General features: G+C 36.0%; 2 non-coding genes across 2 annotated transcripts; one reads left to right on the plus strand and one right to left on the minus strand.

Moving 5' to 3' along the window:
• Positions 1–241: 241 nt before the first annotated feature.
• LOC141597789 (small nucleolar RNA R71) lies at positions 242–348 on the plus strand. The gene has a single exon (XR_012523004.1). It is a non-coding gene; the product is annotated as a small nucleolar RNA R71 (small nucleolar RNA).
• Positions 349–19673: 19325 nt separating this feature from the next.
• On the minus strand, positions 19674–19780 carry LOC141597833 (small nucleolar RNA R71). The gene has a single exon (XR_012523047.1). It is a non-coding gene; the product is annotated as a small nucleolar RNA R71 (small nucleolar RNA).
• Between the last annotated feature and the right edge of the window lie 268 nt (positions 19781–20048).

Genomic DNA, 20048 nt, shown 5'->3' on the forward strand with positions numbered 1-20048 from the left:
TTCATCTAGCATACCCTTAACCTCCACATTCAAAACCGAATTAGAATCCTTGCTCTTGCCCTTCCTCAATTGCCTATCACTTCCCCATTCCATAGTTCTTGAGGCCATCTCCTCAATTAGTTCCTTTGCCGCTTTATGCCCCAAAATGTCTAAGGCACCTTTCCCCGATCCCGCATCCAATGAAAGCCTAAGGTCTTGAGTCAACCCTTTGTAAAAATTGTTCACTAGCTCGGCCTCGGAGATGCCATGGTGAGGGCATAACAGTTGGAGCTTCTTATACCGTTCCCATGCCTCATATAAAGTCTCATCCTCTTCTTGAGTAAAACTTTGTAATTCACTCTTGACTTTGGCCGTTCTTGAGGGTGGGAAATACTTGTTCAAAAATGCCGATGCCAACTCATCCCATGTCTTGAAGGAATCCGGGTCACAATTCTTCAACCAATCCTTGGCCGAACCCCTAAGAGAACGGGGGAACAACCTAAGGCGAACCGCGTCATCGGAGACCCCATTTGACTTGTACATATCACAATTTTCAAGGAACTCATTTAGATGATCGTTTGGGTTCTCCAAGGGACTTCCTCCAAATTGGTTGTCTTGAACAAGGTTGAGCAAGACATTTTTGATCTCAAAGTTATTAGCTTGAATTCTTGGCCTTTGGATGCTTGGATTGACTATGTGCTTAGGAGCCATAGTCTCTCTTATCGGAACCGGATCACCCATTGTGTTTGGTTCTTCTTCTAAAACCCCAAAAGGATTTTCAAACACTTCAGTAGCCTCTTGGTGATTACCTTCTTCTATTGGTGGTGTATCAAGTAAACCCCTTCTTCTTAGAGAATTAAGTCTTCTTGCCGTGGCTTCAATTTCAAGGTCAAGTGGATGTGTTGGTCGACCTCTTCTTTGTCGCCTACTCATGCAAAAGACCTAAGCACTTGAAAGAAAGGATTAGTAACAAAGGACTTAGTCTAAACTAGAACAAAAACGATTAATATCAAGCCGTACTCCCCGAATTCACGCCAAAAACTTGATGGTCTCAAGTTAAACCTCGCAAGTGCACGATTTTATCGTTGTACACTCTAGAGGGTCGATCCACAAGGAGTAGGGGTGATTACTAATTGTCTATATTCTTGAGCTTAGCTAAGTCGATAGATAACAAAGAGGGTAGTAACAAACTAACGCTAGACTAACAAATTTGTAGGTTTGTAGCTAGCATGCACAATAACTCCATGCACGTCTTCATTTCTCCGTGTTATTCTCAAGTTTTCAACCTTCTAGGTAGCCATCAAACAATCTAAGAGAGAGCAATGTTATTACGGAGGAGTATCACAGGTAGAGTGGTAATCGGGTCAGTTGGATTGGGTAAAGTTGGGTCGGATTATATCTTATCGAGTCAGGTTTGAATCGGTCGTTATTGGGTCTGGTTATTTCGGGTCAGATGATGTATCAGGTCGGGTCGGTTTGGGCCGTGTCATTATCGAATCCAGTTACCTTATCATATTTCTTTAATTTTTGACCATTTAATTTAATTTTCAACTATTATTTGGTTTAGTAACTTCATTAGTTATTAAGTCAAACGTATCAAATTAAACACTAAATCACTTTCAGTTTGATCAATATTAAACTTAACAATTACCGGGTTAACAATTTAATCGGCTTAATAACGGATCGGTTCATATCGAATCAGTCGGATTCAAGTTCAACTCGATAATCGGATCATATCAGGTTACGGGTCGTCATAGAAAAACAACATAACAATAAGATAATAATTATTATCTTTTGGTGTTGACCAGGAGTATCCCCCTACCGACAGCTGGGGCATCCGCTTTCACAAACATCACAATCAATTTTAATACTACACCAAATAAAACGTTATAACCTAACTTTTCATTATAATAGTATCACAATCTAATAGGCATGTTAAAGGTGAATGAAGTTATAAGATTAAGGAGGAGATAAGAACTAATTAGCCAACCATACATCACTAACCATGCATTAACCAACTTGCTTTCTCAAATTTCCACGCAAATTCTAGTTAGCGCAACAAGCACTCATATAAATGACCTTTAATCATGCGCTAGAAAAATAATGTAGTAGCGCTAATTAAGTACACCCTTTTACAATTATATACAGTATATAATTACATCTTATTGTGGTATTTACAAACTAATTTTTATTTTATTTTATTTTAAAACTCGTCGATTTTATTTTTATTTTGTGAGGGAGAAATGTTAATGTTTGGACTACTTGGGTATTCTAGGTCAAACTAATGTACCTAACTCAACCAATCAATGGGGGTGAAACAGTTATTGCATTGAGTAAAAATAATGTACTAAAAAACAATTATGAAAATAAATTATTTTGATAGGCTTGTCGATGTAACTATATTCCATTGATAAAAGGGTCAAAATATGGAATGAGAATAATATTAACGGAATAGGTGACTTATGATTTAAAAGTTCTCTGATTTCTCACAACTACATAATGTGTTTGTAGTTAAGAAAAGTTGTTTTCGACTGTTATTTGTGAAAACTTTTAAACCCTGCATACTTTTCAATAATATGATTTTAGGAAAGATAATTAGTCTCATTTGATTATTTGAAATATTTATTTATACATTAATAGAATAATGCAATTCAACCAACATAGACTTTGCACGCTATGCATTCTGATAATAATTTTAACGTAAAACTGTCTTATATAAAAGGGTTTTTCTAACCTATGTTCACTAGGCATAGGATAAGAAACCAAAAATAGTAGTTTGGGACAGCAAAGACCACGTGAAAACAAAATACGATGAATAATCACCATTTGCACAAGTAATGATGACATTAATGCAATCAATACATATCTATCTTCAACATTTTTTCTTATTACAAATTTAAACACGACAGATTATTAAAATAAAACACGTTTGTTTAAGGTATTGACTATGACTAATGACTATATATATGCAAGTTTAAGTTCAAGTTCAAGTTGGTCAAATTTCATGCATTCGAATTTTCTTATTAACTAAAATATTCCATAGGCTTACTTTGTGAATTGCGTGCGATCAAGTACTTTCACCACCATACTACTTTTTGATATCGAATTCTCATTATTTTAAAGTCTCACCTAGGGATGTTAGCGGGGCAGGTAGAAGTGGGAGTCGCCTCGCACCCGCCTCAGTTGGGCGGGAATAGGCAGAACTTTGGCGGATGGTGGGGCGAGTGCGGGTACGAAAATTGTACCCGCCATGGGTAATGGCGCGGGAATGGATTTTGCATCTTACCCGCCTTATACCCGCTTACCCGCCAATCATTAAAAAAATTAATATGATAATGACAATTTTTTAAATCTTATTTAGTTATAATTAAGATATAATGTTAATATAATAACAGTATTTTATAAAGTTTTTTACTAATTTCTTTGGTGAAAAATTAAAATTATAAAGATAATTTCAAAAAAAAAATGGAAATTAATAGTGATTAAATCAGCTTTTGCGAAAACAATTATCGAATAAAATTATGGTGTAGCGGGTTAATGGGTAAGCGGAGCGGGTACGGTTTTATATTTCCGCCCGTTCGGGCGGGGATAGTTTAGGAAACTTGTAGCCACCACGGGTGGTGGAGCGGAGATGGGTACGAGTTTTCTTGGTGGGTACGGATACGGGGGAGCCTATATCCATCACTGCCCCCCTCTAATTTGAAAACCGATCACACATCTTGTTAAGAACTCTTATTATGTGCTTAAACTTATGGTTGGACTTCCAAGATCGGTTTTATATTCTAACATGTCCCCTCATACGAATACCCGTTGGGCTTGAAGTGTGAATGTAATTGCATGCCTCCCTATACCTGGTGCTTCATTTCCACTTTAGAAATGTGTGGGAGGGGGGTTGAGATTTGAAACCGCGACCTTTTAGTCAAATGACTCTGATAGGAACTATCTTAATTAACCAATAGATTAAGCTGATGATTAGAATACTAAAATCGATTTTATACTCTAATAAGTGTCTCATATTAATAAAATGAGAAAAAAATCATTAGACATTTAATCACGCATCTTAATAAACTTCGAAATTTTAATTTTAGTAGTTAACTACATAGCCGGACAATGAATAAAAGCTTGGTTATTATTTGGGGAAACTAAGTTTATTAGTAATACGAATAATTATAATAGTTGGGCCTCAACCATCATCTTAAGGTTTTGGTTGAGATGCTTCATCTATCATGGTATCAGAGACATCGTGACTTTTGGTCACGGGTTCGAATCCTGACAACCTCAAAACTCCTCAAAAATTCTTGAAGTGGAATTCCAGCACACGGTACAGGGGAGCCGGTGCACAACTAACCACTCTTCAAACCCAATGGACATTTGAGTGAGGGGGCGTAATACGAATAATTATAATAATTGGGTCTCAACCATCACCTTAAGATTTTAATTGAGATAGTTCATCTATCAATTAGAACATACGGAGCATTAGACTATCCATCTCTCTAAATGTTACTTCACATGTACTTGTTATTATACTATGCATATGTTTGACTTTATTGACCAATCCACATCAACATTGACATATTGAAAATTACACAATATTATTTATTAACATACAATCAAATTGAAAATTAGCAAAATTTGTTTATTATAAAACAATCATTTTCAAGCATATATTTAAATATATTTTCAGAGAATAACGATTTAGCTTTGATCATTATGTGTTATTTTAGACAAACAATTAGAAATGCAACTTTAGCGATTGGCTTGTAATATGTATAAGAATTTTTACATTTTGAATTAGTCGTCGTTCTAAATTTTTTCAAAGCAAATGAAAAAATGGTATATCTCTAAAATATTATACAAAGTAAATTGCAAGATTAGGTTTGCTTATGTATAAATAAACTAGTTTTGGAGCCCGTGAAAATCACGGGATCATTAATAATTTATTGTTTTAATAATCTTAAATATTATGGACTATGAATGTTTATCTTCCAACTAATATTTAGGCGTTATTTTAAGTTCTCTTTATTGATTGAATGAATTAGAGTGTTTAGACCGACAAAATAAAATCTCAAAGGTGTTAAAGGTAGACAAGTAGAGATATTGTGATAAGACAAGAGATGACAATCGTAGACAAAAATATGGCAATGTGTATATGTAGTATAAATGAAGAGGGAAGCCAAAAATTCATCATTTAAGAAAAAAAATGATATGCTAAATTAGTAGAATGTATTAATTATTAATAGGTATAAAGTTGAGAGGAAATTAAAAAGTTTATTACATTTACATTCTTTTGTCACATTAAAATTTGTCATTTTAGGTACCATTTAATTAAATTGCATAGATTTTTTTATAGATGAGTGAATGAAATCACTGTCATGTAACTATAAATTGACAATCCACGTCACATTAAAATTTACATGTTACATTTAATTAAATTTGTCATTTTAAGTACCCCTTTAATTGGATTGTATAGATTATAGATGGGCTTTTAGGGTCGCCGCATGAAACTTCATAGTGAAAAGAGTTGCATCTTCAACTAATAAAAAGTTGCTTAAGGTAATATTTTTAAATTATGTGAGTATGTATCATCCTCATGCAATTTGAAAAAAAAAAGATTCTAATTAATTCAATATACAATAAATAAATAAAGTAAAAAATATTCTAGTTATCTATGTAAACTTTACATACCAATTTTTGGAATAAAATGCAAATTTTGATTGTTATATAATGGTGAGGGAAAAACAAAAAGATCATCATTAAATAAAAGTAATAAAGTTAAATAAATAAAGTTTGAATCAATTTTTTTTAATTTATTTTGTATGTTTGAGACTTTATATTTTTTATTTTTTTTTTACTAATAAGCATGTGACACATGATAATAAAAAAATGAATTTTTTTCATAACACATCACTTAGTGAGATGACTTAGTGAAATATTTAGTCTTACCTTTTTATAATATTGTATTTTACAAACCAATTTTTTGAATAACATGGAAATTATGATTATTGTGATATAATGGTGAGCGGGAAGCAAAAACATCATCATTAAGAAGATAAGAAAGTTAAATAAATAGGGTAAATTGATAACCAAAGTTATGGGAGGGAGATAAAAGGTTTGCATCAATTTTTTTTTTTTTTTTTTTGTGTCTGAAACTTATATTTTTTTAATTTTTTTTAAAAAATATGAATGAGGTGAAATATAAGGTTTTGTTAGTCATATTGAACTCAAAGCTGGTAAGAATAGAAATTATACATATATGAAAATTAAAGGGTTAAACAAATTAAAAAAAATGGAAAAATAAAACAATAGGCGAAAGTAGTAACTTACAACGTAACAATAAAGTGTTCACATCAAAGAAGATCATGACATTGAATCCTATAAAACACAACAAAATAAAAAGGTTAGACTTAATTTACTAATAGAAATGTTAAAAAAACCATAAAAAAAATCAATACCAAGATATACACAAAAGATATGTAATTTCACTTAAAGAGATGAAGTGTATATATATATATATATATATATATATATAAAAAATTCTATAACATTCATTAAGATTAAGAATTCAAGAGTAAGATGAAAGGTTGAAATTAGGTTACGAACTTACAATGAATGGGAGAAGAGGAATAACAAAAGTGGAGTAAATGCATAATAAAACATCTTGAATGTGTTATTATTATTATTATTATTATTATTATTATTATTATTATTATTATTATTATTATTATTATTATTATTATTATTATTATTATTATTATTATTATTAGAACTTAATTAGACATGAATATTATAGCAAATTAGGAGGTTTTTGAGAGCTGTCACATGACAATTAAATACTACTCAAGTTAGTCTTTTAATGGTATTTTATAGATGATTTAGTTAGTCATTTAACTATATTGTATAGATAGAAATATATTTGAACGCGGACATCGGCAATTCAAAGGCATTTTGGCCAAAAAAAATTGGGGAAGATGATATTTTGAAAATTGTATATGTAATTGATTCATATGTGGGTAGAGTAAAAGAACAGGGATTACCAATCTGATTTTGGTCTTTTTTTAAAGAAGGAAAAAAAGAGTAATTTAAAAAATAATTTATTGCTAGGTGGCTTTTAGTCGATGTCTACGTGACATTTATAATCTTAGATGGCTTTTAATTGATGTCTACGTGACATTTAACAGGTGTTTCAATAGCCTTTTAATAAAATTTTATAGATTAGAGTGACACGTGGATTAAGATGTGGCATTGCAAATGCATACGTGGCTTTTCCTTATCCTACGTGGCATTGTCTGCATGGCCTTTTGAAGTTAGCCTTTTAATAAGATTTTATAGATATATTGTTACAATTAATCATAAGAATGAACCTTCCTTTTTTTTTTATATTTATGTCTTAATTATAATCCAACTTGACCATAAGCACACTATCCACGAATCTAAGTCATGGAGTAATCGACAATGGTCACATATTAAATAAGTGCCTTTTCATGTGGGGGTTACTTGGAAATAACCAAACTTAGATAAGTTGTTGAAGAAGTATATGCCTTTACATGTGCATTGTGACACCCTATAAATAGTCTACCAAATATTTTTCCAAAGTATCTCTCTTCAAACTCTTTTTTTCTTCATCCCAAGTTTTCTCAACCTCAATCTTAATTTCATCTCTTATAATATATAAGTGATCAGGTGATCGATTATTGAAATATCTTCAAAAAAATTGTTGCGGTAGAAATACTCCTTATCAACACCAAAAGAAAAAATCTCATACCATAAATCTCCCATTACTCTTTAAATAATTCTCACATTTTTCGGATTGATCAAACTATTTATATTGGAGTATTATTAATAATAAGATCATATTTCGATTAAAGTCAAATTTCATACATTGACTCGAATTTTATCCATCAAAACTAGCAACTCAATTGAAGTCAAATCTCACACATAATATTTCAAATGGACTTCTCTTATTCATATGATGGTGTTTTTGATTTGGATGATGCTCTTTCTATGCCTATGGTATCAAACCCTAGTAATGTTAGCTTACATTTGACTAATGTTGAGGCACAAACAATGGCGTTCCCGGAAGTTGTTACCTCTAAGGATGTCATATGCTCGGTGTGCACCGAGAACTTCGAGGCGCCACATCATATCGGTCGACAAATTGGTTGTGGACACGTGTACCATGATAAATGTATTGTCACGTGGCTATCGATTTGTAATACGTGCCCACTTTGTCGGGTTGTGGTCGTCGACCAAAAGAAGGATTGACTAGTACAAGTGAAAAAGTATGAGCAATTTTGGATCGATAGATCAAATAACATTATACGCCCTGCGACTCAGCAGGAAATTTTCACTTTTATTATTTTATAAGGAATATTTTAATCGGATGTAAAAAATAGATAATGGGTTGAGTGAGATGAAGTATGTCATTGGGTGAAGTTTTAGAGGAGTATCGAGAAAAGAACAAATTGTATGTTCATATATATGCTAGCACTAGTTTTTTTAGGAATTAGATTAGATGCAAGTTTGCTCACAGATCTATAATAGATGTTTGTAAAGTGGTTTTTTTAATTAGTAGAGATATGTAGTTGTATTTGTAAGCTTAATGTATAATACAAAAATGAGGTGATAATATGTTTATATTTTTTTTTCGACAATAGTAAACTGATATAAAATAAAGAAAAGTAACGATACAGGAACAACAAACTAGATGATTAGCCAGTCGCTAAGCTAACTGACCATTGACTATGTAAGCGAAGTAAACGGCGAATTTCACAAACTGAATTTCGCACAACTATTGGTACTGGCATTAGTGGGGAGGCCAGAACTGAAGATAATTTCTTTGATGTCACCCAGAAGGTGACGATAGTGGATGAAGTCGAACATATCCGTCGCATAAGCTGGAGTAGAGCTTGAGAATAGGCATCAAAAGTTGATGTACCTCGGACATGGAAAAGTGTCTTCTGTCCGGAGCTCGAGTCGGAGACCGAAGCGCTATAGCAGTGAGTAGAAGAATCCCTGTGGATAAGCAGATAATAAGAAAGAGAATTTGAAGGTGACGGGCACGGGATACCTGCTTCCGGAGCCTTTGTTTTGATAGGTGAAGTGCAAGGCATTAATGTAGGGAGCCGCAAATGAATACTGTGCATAACCTCAGCGAGCTGAAGGATTCTTATAGGATCAACATCTCTATGCTCAAACACAATCGAATTCCGGGCTAGCCAAATGGCACGCAAAGTACAAAGGAAATAGAGAAGGGAGGTAGCGCCAGCTGTGTCTTGTCTATAGAGGTAAAAGATATTATCAGAAAGCCAACTATCAAATGAGATGGCTGGGTTGGCAAGAGGATGGATACCCATAAGTGAGCATTGCCATACATGTTGAACCACAGTACACGAGCGAAACAAGTGGTCCAGTGTCTCCGGGGAATCTCGACAAAAAACACAAGCATTATCAAGCCGGAAACCTCGGTGAGTAAGGTTAGTCATGGTTGGAAGGATATGGTGCGCAAGTTTCCAAACAAAGATTGCAAATTTATTTGAGTAGGGAAGTTTCCATATAGTCTTCCAAGGAAAAGAAAGGTTCACATGCATGTGAAACTGATTCCGAGAGGATAGATACTCATATCCCGATTTAGTAGTGTAGTTCCCGTCTTCCGTGTATTTCCAGTAAAGGTAATCATCCGAATTAAGAACCGGCGGTTCCATGTCCAGAATATCCTTAGCTGTGGATGACATAAAAAGGTTGAAAATAGTAGACGGGTTCCAGGTCCCATTTTCAAGAAGCAAGTCAGATAAAGGTGGGGAAAATTGAGGCTGAGGTTGCTTTAGGGCTGGTTGGCGACCTTGTATCCAAGGGGCGGAGAAGAGATCAAAGGATGCGCCATTACCAATTTTCCAGGCTAAAGCAGGCTTGCATGCATCAACAGCGCGGCAAATTCCTTTCCAGATATAGGAAGGCTGAGTGACCTTTGATTTAGCAGTTGGAATAGGAAGATCTTTTCGATATTTGGGCTTAAGATATTTCGCAAGTAATCCATCAGGTTTGTGATGCATTCTCCAAAAAATTTTCATCAGAGTTACCTGACCGAGGATTGTCGTCGACTTAATACCTAGTCCACCACTGTCTCTTGAAGCATGAAGATATTGTTGAGATAACCAGTGAATTGACCTTCTTGAAGTATCCTTACTCCACCAAAACGCAGCAATCAAAGAGTCAATCTTACGAGAAATAACAAGAGGCAGAGGAATAGCACCGAGAACATGGGCAATCGAACCAATCAAAATAAAGTTGATAATTATCAGCTTGCTAGCTTGAGATAAATGTAGAGAAGACCAAGATGAAATACGGGTTGTCAATTTATCAAGGAGTCCATGGAAAGCGGTTTGCTTTTGCTTCGGGAGATCAACCGGGACTCCTAAATAAGTACCAAACGAGGAAGAGTCTTTCATTCGCAGAATGGAATTCAGGTGAGTCTTGAAATCCTCCGGTGAGTTGGGGCTAAATTTAATAAAGGACTTGGCCAGATTTATCATCTGACCAGAAGCTTCTTCAAATTCATGAAAAATGTCTCGGAGAGCTTCAAACGATGAAGGAGTAGCCCTACAGCAAATGAAAGCGTCATCCGCATAAAAAAGGTGCGATAGGGTCGGAGCATACCGAGAAATTTTCAATCCATAAAGTTGCCTCTGAGATTCAGCTTGCCGTAGTTGAGCTGACAAAATCTCCATACACATGATAAATAAATAAGGTGAAAGCGGATCACCCTGACGTAGACCGCAAGTTGGACGGAAAGAGACCGAAGGTTCCCCATTAATCAGAACTCTATAGGTAACCGTTGAAATACATTCCCATATCAGGTTGTGCCAGGGTACAGGAAACCCAAAATGTTCCAAGACAGACATAAGGAACTGCCACGAAACTCTGTCAAAGGCTTTGTGCATATCAAGTTTAAGGGCCGCATAACAATTTGTACCTCTTTTGGTCTTGTTTATATAGTGCATAATCTTGTGAGCAACAAGGCATCCGTCTGACATAAGACGTTCCGGAACAAAAGCTTGTTGGGAATCCGAGACAAGAGACGAAACAACCAATTTGAGACGATTGGCAAGACATTTTGAAGCCAGTCTGTACAGTACATTACAGAGGCTTATGGGTCTGTATTGCGAAACCATCTCAGGCTTGTCAACTTTCGGAATGAGAACGATGAGTGTATTGTTCCATTCCTTCAGCATAACTCCGGAATTGAGAAACCGCAAAATAGCAGAAGTAACCATATGTCCAATTTGTGGCCAAAAGAGTTGGAAGAATTTTGGAGTAATACCATCAGGTCCCGGTGATTTGGATCCATCCATACCCTTTAAAGCGCGGAGCACATCACGCTCTGTAAAGGGTGCTTGCAAAACAGAACATTCAAGAGGGCTCATCCGGTGCAAATGTAAACCAGCAAGTAGAGGATGGATGTGATCAATTGGAACATTCGGTTCTTGTGGCGTTGTTCGACAAAGTAAAGTCTTGAAATAGTTGACGATTTCAGAAGCAATGGAGTCCGGAGAGTAAAGCCATTCACCATTATCAGAACGTAAAGCAAGGACTTTGTGCTTTGTTGAACGCTGCTTAACACGGTTGTAGAGAAATTTGGTAGGAAAGCCATCCAAAATATCAGATGTGAACTTGGAGCGTTGTATCCAGTATTGCCGTTGAGTATTTAACAGCTGCAGACGAGAGGAACGAAGTTGGATAAAATCCGTGGCGGATTGGTCATCAACAATTTGATTGGCAGCCAAGTCTAAATCCGCCTCAATATCGGACCAGTTAATTCCGCAAGAAAGACGATGATTGCGAACCCATTGCAAAATTGACTGACGTGCAGAGGATAATTTTCGCGACACCACATACATGGAAGAGCCAAAGAAGGGTGTATTCCAAGCTTCCTTAACAGGGTCAACAATAACAGGGTCAGATGGAGAAGCGATATTAATCTCCGAGTGCAAGTACTTTAAGCGCGGTGGGAGGCCGAGAATATCAGGAGTATAGAAAGATGATCCAGGTGGGCCATGAAGGACCTCTAAACCACTGGACGAAAGCTCATCCAGACGAGATTGAATATCTCTAGCTCCACGAACCTTCCCAGATGGACAGAATGAAACACGGTGACCAACTTGGCCACATGTCTTGCAAAAACGAAAAACTCCTTCATATGAAAACCCAATCCATTGATGTTCACGATCATTAAGAGCCAAAAAACAACCAGGAATGAGAGGTTTTGAAAGGTCCACCCAAACCTTCACGCGAACAAAGTTGCGGACTGGTAGCAGAGTAGGATAGTTTTCTTCTTCACATATGTCGCCAACATGTGATAAAAGAAAAGCAGCTACAGATGTGTTAAGAAGAGGAATAAGGAGGTGTTTAACCCTAATCCAAATAGGCACAATATTGAAATAACAGATTATCCGGAATAGTCATAGGAGTGACAAAGTCATGAAGACAAATAAGTCGCCTTCAATATTAACGTCTCTCGACGGAAATAAGCATAGTCAGCAGCTGATGAAAACTCGAAAATATAATAAGGCTCCATAGGTCGAATAGAAACAGCTCCATGAAGTTTCCAATGCTTGAAAATGATATCATAGATCCGTGGAACATCAAGATAACGTTGATCAAGTATTTTGGCTATAAGAGATTTAGAAAAATCGACACCGGTAAAGTCAGCACAAAGATGTAAAGGAAGTTTGAGGCTGACACCGGCGCGACATGGGTTAAGGGTAGAAGAAGACGCCATAGAGGATCAGAAATAAATAGAATTTGTGGAGGGTTAGTTGATGGCAGAAAACAGCATAGGGTGTGTGTAATTTATAGGGCAAAGGCCGACAGGGAAGGGGTATGTGTCAAGGTAAAAGATACATGAGAGACACAAGGTAGATCAGGGTGGAAGTGGAAAAATTAGAGGAAGGTGGTGGGTGGCAGCTGTAGGTCGGCGCCAGAAAAACAGATAGAGAAAGACATATGCAACCAGGAAAGTAACAGGGAGTTGACAGCTGGAAAAAGGAAGGCTGTAAAGGTGACACGTAAAAAAGCGAAGGAAATTTAGGCAAGGTTGAGGGTGTTAGTGGAGGTGTTAGTGGGGGAGTTAGGCGGATGGTAAGGTGAGGCGGTGCCAACTAAGGGGAAAAACAAAAGGGTTAAGAAAACTCATAGAGAGACTCTCAGAAGAGAGAAAATTTTCAGACTTTTTTTTATTGATATAATATGTTTATATGTAGATATATATTTAAAATATGTTATGGACTTATGGCAAAGGGTTAGTGAGATCTATTTTTAATTTTTTATAAAAAAAAAATTGTTAGATTTTAGAGAAATCAAGGAAGGATGTATAAAGGACAAGGGTACCATGAGAAATGCTCAAACTGTTATTTTATTTCATATTTATTATTAATTTTTAACTAGTGAAGATCTCGTGCTAAAACACGGTATTTTTAGGTTATCTATTTATAATTGGGTTTTTCTAAAGTGTGCCCAAATGGCACATGTTAAGATGCTAATTAAAGAAGATTTTGCAAGACATTTAGTTTTTTCTAATTAAAGATGCTAATTAATACGTCTTCAATTGAAGACATTTTTATAAACTAACTAGTGTAGATCCCGCGCAAATGCGCGGTAAATATAGGCCTTTTAATTTTTAGCGTATTAGTTATAGATTTTAGATTTATATCTCGCGAATTGTTATAAAAGATAACTAGTATTAAAATTAATCAAAAGAATTGTATAATTCCATAAATTGTGTTTTTTATGAAAATATTTTAACTACATCAATTTTTTTAAAAAAATCTTTTTTCGTCACAAAATTAATAATAGGAGATACAGTTTTTATGTATAGGTTATTTTAAATGGAAAATTAGTTTAATAAATGAAAATCTAATTTGTTTCTATATATAAGTTTGAACACTTTTGAGGGAAAACTTTAGAGAAGTTGTATTCTTTTAGTATATAGGAGGATTTATACTTTTAAAATTTGCACCTCATTAATATTTATCAGTTCACTCCATTGTATTTTGATATGAAATAAAAAAAATTGAAATGGAAAACTAATAAATTTTTTTTATTTAAGTTGTGAATTTTTTTAGTGAATGTTTTTTTGTCACAAAGCTAATAGTAAGCATGTGTGAAGTTATTCTCTACAGTAATAATTATTGTATTACTGAAAATTTTAGCAACTTATACTTTATAATTTATTATCAATTTTATTTTATTTTAATGAAAAAATCATAGTTATGAATTTATTTTAAAAAATTAGAGTTTATTTATAAGAATATATTCATTGAAAAGATAATAATGTAATGAATTTATTACCTTATTTAGCTAGATGCTTTTTGGAGGGAAAACTAAGAGAATTTTTATTCTCTTAGTAGTAGGGGGGATTGTACTTTTAGTTTGATGTTATAAGTGGTAGCAAACGAAAGATGACTATAATTATAAGACATTAAATTAATGATATCTCATTAAATGCTACTCCTCTGTCCTAGTGAAAAGTTTACACTTGCTTTATTTTCTCCTCACAAAATAGAGCAAGTGTAAACAGATGGAGTACTATTTTATGATATTAATAGTACAATTAAGTTAAATGTAAAATTTAATGAAAATGTATTTACTTTCTAACAAAAACAGGCAAAACAAAATATAACACATCGAAAATGATGATATATGAATAAACTAAAAGATACCGCCTATTGAACAAAATACTCCGTATTACATTAACATCAACGATTTTTATTGAAAGATGATTGACATATTTACACACAATTCCGTCATTTGATTAAAAGATTTAATATTCACAAAACTAAATAGGCATTTGATTTAAAGATTTTATTTAGTATGCGTCCACCTTGTGTAAATCAATTATGTATGAAAGATTTTATTCAGCATTTGACGGAATTGTGTGAATCAATTAAAAGCTTATTTTCAATAGGGTCCACTTTTTTTGTCAATCAACTTAGGGGAAAAAGTTGAGCAATCCTTAATCTTTTAGTTTAATGGGGATTAATTAATTATTGTCACGTTATCAAAATTTAACGTTCCGTTAATGAATGTCACATTAAGGGGTAACATGGACACGAAAATAGAACATCGAGGATACCATAGACAGATTCTTAAAAGCAGGGATACCATGAGTGTAATACCTGCCCCTCTGAGGACCTTACTAAATTCATAATCACCAGTTATGTACCTTTTGGAATGCAATGGTGCCTTGTCGTGGGACACTCAGTGTATGTCCAACTCGACCAATCAGGCATTGTTCGTCCGAGTAGGGTGATGTACTCGATCGAGTAGGGTGGGGCGGTTCGGTATTTAAAATATTCGGGATTTCGTGGACTCATTTTACAAATCATTTTCTAATCATCTCAAAAACCTGGTGAACCCTAGGAAGCAGTTCCATTACCCCTATCCCTTTCGTTCATACTCAAGTGATAGAGTGAGACTCGGAAAGAGAGCGATGGGGCGATTGACACAAGATTCTATGTGACTATTTAGGTGTATTTGATGTGTGGTCAGTACTATGTGCAACTTGATTGGTTATTTTTTTTTTTTTGACAGCCGTAAAAAAAGTTTCCTTATGCAAAGCACACCGGCATCTCTAAGTCAGGTGCACACACTACATTATTATTACAATAACTTAAACTAGGGGCGGGGGTTATTAAAAAAACGGGGTTTCTTCAAAGAGTCGTTGTAGTAGTACGCTGAGGATGTCATATCGTTTTTTTTCTTCGATAGTTGAGCTTTAGGAGAGTACCTGCAACAAGACACACTTACGCCACGAGGACGTAGAAATTTACGGGAAAGAGATCTACTTTTGGAGAAAGTAGATAAAATATGTCTTGGAGATTCATCCCCTTGGCTATGATTCTTCTTGGAAGTGGTCATTCTCCATTTCTCCGGCCATATGATGAGCAGAGAGGTACCTACAAACCATGGTGTAAAACGGGCACATGATGGCTTCTCAAACGAGTAAACCTTAGACTTCTTAGGACGAGCTGAAAAAATGAATGGCTGATGGTCATTAGAGTCCTTCTGAGCTGGAGAGCAAATAAAAGTATCCTTATCATTCACGAGAGAAACAGGGACGCTTGGATCCTTATCAACACCCTGAAGGTTATCTTGGGGGATATGAGTACTCGGAGGAGAAAAATTGTCACAGATTGAAGACGCACTTGAAGTCACGGCCTCAGCAGAGGAAGCGTTCAAACTTCCGCTAGGAAAGGCAGGTTTCACATTGATAATATCTGAAGAAGTCATGTCTTTCATTGTCCCCGTCGTCTTAGATTTCCACTTTTTAGACCTTCTCCTCCTCCTCTTCTTCTTCTGACATCGTTCTCTTATATTGTCTCTTTCCTTAGTAACCTCACCCTTGAGAATGCGAATTGTTAAGATTGACAAATCACATTTACGGTAAAAGCTCACATTTTTTCTATCCAGTAACTTTTTATACGATTGTGCGAGGATCCTTAGACGGGAACTACTACCTCCCTTTTTGGAGAACTCAAAAACTGGCTTTTTAGCACAGATATTTTGAGCCTCCGTCACCTCCATATTCACACTCTCATTTTCTGTCATACTCGCATCACTATGATCTTCCATAACCTCTGTGATCACACTCTCACTATCTTTCATACCCACTGATAACACTTTATTTTACCTATTTTTAACCCACATTTCGTCTCTTATTCCATCTAATTAATAACTCGAGTTAGCTTTATTCACCCATTTTAGTATAAATAATACTCTAGACGATTAGTTTTAAATAGTTAATATTTTATAATATTTTTGGATATTGGTACTGATTTTATCTTTTTATCTTATAGAGACCAAGTTCGACTATAAAAGTCGGTCAAGACGAATCGAACTAAAAGAAAATGGACCACACGCATACTTGGCCCGTCAATTTTCAGCTGCACCCGTTTTCAATCAAACATCTCTGAATTGGGCTGCTTATGCAAACAAGGGAACAAGCAAGCCCCACTTGTCCACCACTTTGTCCATTTTTTACTCATTTTCTTACAAAAGAAAGAAGGAGGGTGATATATGATTTATTTGCACCTTATTTCCCTCTTTCTTTTATGCATTCCGACTCATATCGAGTCGGTTTCGTGTGTCTTTCCTTGCATTTTGTGCCCAATCCCCGTACTTGTTATTTTGTGTATCCTTTTGCAGGAACCGAGTCGAGTATAGAGGAATTGGGGCAAGAAAGGCATTTTAATGCCTTTACATGAAGAAAGGGGAGATGAAGGAGCTAAGGACAATCCTCTGCCGGCAGGCCGGCAGCCGGCCCACCGGCAGGGGGTGTTGCTATGAGGAGAAAAAGGAGGAAACCAGCTGAGAGGTGTTCTCTGCCGGCAGGCCGACAGCCGGCCCACCGGCAGGGAACACAAGTCCAACACTTAGAAACTTTTGAAGAAGTTTTTTTGGCCAAAATGTGGAGAACGCGCTGCCGGCATAGGTAGCCGGCAGCCGGGCAACCGGCAGAGGGGCAGCCTATATGAAGAAATGGAAGAAAATCTCAAGAAGGGGAATTCTCTGCCGGCAGGCCGGCAGCCGGCCCACCGGCAGGGAATTACGCAACCTCTATTTTCCTCAGTTTTTGAAGAACGCGCTGCCGGCACAGGAGGCCGGCAGCCGGCCCGCCGGCACAGGAGTTCCCAACACGGAAATGGGCTTTTTCTCTTTTTCCTCCCTTAATCCAATGCTAGCCTATAAATACCCCTTCCTTAAACCCTTTGTAATATTACCCTAGATCTCAGAATATTTCCCTTTCCAAGTTAAAAACTTTATTAATCATTTTGTTAATCATTCCCTAATTAGATAAGCTCTTGAATTAAGTTAGCAATAGAATTTGGGTTGTAAGAACATTGAAGGTTTCTCCTTCTTTATTATTCTATCCTAATTCATCTTTGCTATTGAGTTGGTATTGTTTATTTCCCTATTTTCATTAGTTTACATATTGTTTTTCCTTCTAGTTTGTTTAATTGTTTTTGTTAAAATTGCATCCTTGTTGTTTGATTGTTGTTGTTTCCACTTTTGTTCATCTTTTCTTAGTTCATACTTGTTATTTCCACCCAAAGATTCTATCTTTGAGTTGTTTGTGTTAAAGATTGTGTCTTTTAGTATAATCTCCTCTCTTATTTGCTTGTTAATCATTTGTTTACATTTATCTTGTCTCTTATAATTGCTACAATAATCACCATGCTTTCTCTTTATGTTATTTGTTCTTCTCCTCTTATTAGCATGATTATCCCCAATATGAGTGAGTAGATTTCCCTCTAGGGTTTTAGGGGGAGTCTATATGGATTTTATGGGCATGATTGTATGATTATTTGGGTCTTTGGTGGTTTGTTTATCTTTCTTGTTCATGCACACAAGGTGTTTGATGAATTGCATGAGTGAAAGCTTATGCCTTTTTTCATTATTGCTTAATTCCCCCCATTGAATGAAAGTTTGTGGTGGTCTTGTTGTATGTTTAAGAGAAGTGTGATACTTAATGAGAGTTAGTTGTCACCTTTAGGATAATCAAGACATTGATTTTGCATCTTAGGATAAACTCTTACCATAAACCCCTTAAATCATCATGTTTGCCCTTAAACCATTTAGATGAACCCGAAAGCCCTAGCCTTTAATCATTTGTATTCATCTTCACTAGATTTTTTGTTTAATTGCTCTAGTAGTTAAAACCAAAACCCCTCCTTTCATTGTTGATTAAACTTGACTCTAAGTCGGACCTAGTAGAAACCCCCGCCGTCTTCGTGTTCGACCCCGACTAAATACTACATTTAATTGGGTTTTCATAAATAGTTTTGGTAAAGGGATAAGACGACAAATCTCTTATTATCAAATGGCGCCGTTGCCGGGGATGGCGTTAGGTTATGCTTAGTTTTGGCTTAGAGTCTTTGCTTTAGTCTTATCTCAATTGTTAGTTTGTTTTAGTAGTTGTGTGTTCTTTGTAGAGTGTGTGATTTCTTGACTTCCCCTAGTGTGTAAAAACACTAGGAGACTAACGATTTGTCAAGTGCATGCCTAGAAGGAACCACCTAGCTCTTCTCTTCAATTCCGACCCCGAAAGGCTTTTTAGAACCTTGAGGACAAGGACCCTTGAGAGAGTTAGGAATAGTTCCCCTCAAGCAAACTTAGACCAACAAAATTCACACATCCCACAAAATATTGATACCACAACCACACTTCAACCAAACCTCACAATTGAGACTCTACTAGAAAACCCCTTTCATAACTTCCCTAATTATAATAGCCCACCCCAAACACCACCACATCAAGTACCAAATCCACCACCACAAATGGCTCTTAGAGATCATAACCGGCCTAACCATAATGATTCATGTAACCCTATCAATTTTGGCACCTTGGCCCCAAACAACTTTGAAATGCATCCCGCCCAAGTCGGGTTAATCGAGAAGGACTTGTTCGGGGGTCATATTGAAGAGGATGCCCACGCTCATCTCCGGAAGTTTAAGAGGAAAGTTTCAATGATGAAGAAGAATGGGGTGTCCGAAGACACCTTGCGAATGATGTTGTTTCCGTTTTCATTAACGGGCAAAGCGGACCGATGGTTGAACATCCACCCACCGGACACTTTCACTACTTGGGATGCTTTGGCTAAAGCATTCATGGCAAAGTATTACCCTTCCTCCAAGACCGCGATGCTCCGTAATGAGATCCACACGTTCCAACAAGAGGATGGGGAGTCCTTGGGTGAAGCTTGGGACCGTTATCAAGACTTGATAGCGAGTTGCCCCCACCATGGAATACCGGAATGGTACATCACTCAAACATTCTTCCAAACTTTACTACCAAGGACAAAGGAGATGGTAAATGCCTCCGCGGGGGGAGGATTTGATCACTTGAGTGATGAAGAGGGCACGGCATTGATCAAGAAAATGGTAGACTCGGAGGCAAACTATGGTTCTAGAGGAAACATGCTAAGAAGGAATGGGAAGTTTCCTAAGGAAAACACCTCCAACTCCGAGACAAATGCCAAGCTCGACTTACTCACAAAACAATTTGAGAATTTTTCA

The sequence above is a fragment of the Silene latifolia genome, chromosome 8 (genome assembly GCF_048544455.1).
Source record: "Silene latifolia isolate original U9 population chromosome 8, ASM4854445v1, whole genome shotgun sequence".
Taxonomy (NCBI): Eukaryota; Viridiplantae; Streptophyta; class Magnoliopsida; order Caryophyllales; family Caryophyllaceae; genus Silene; species Silene latifolia.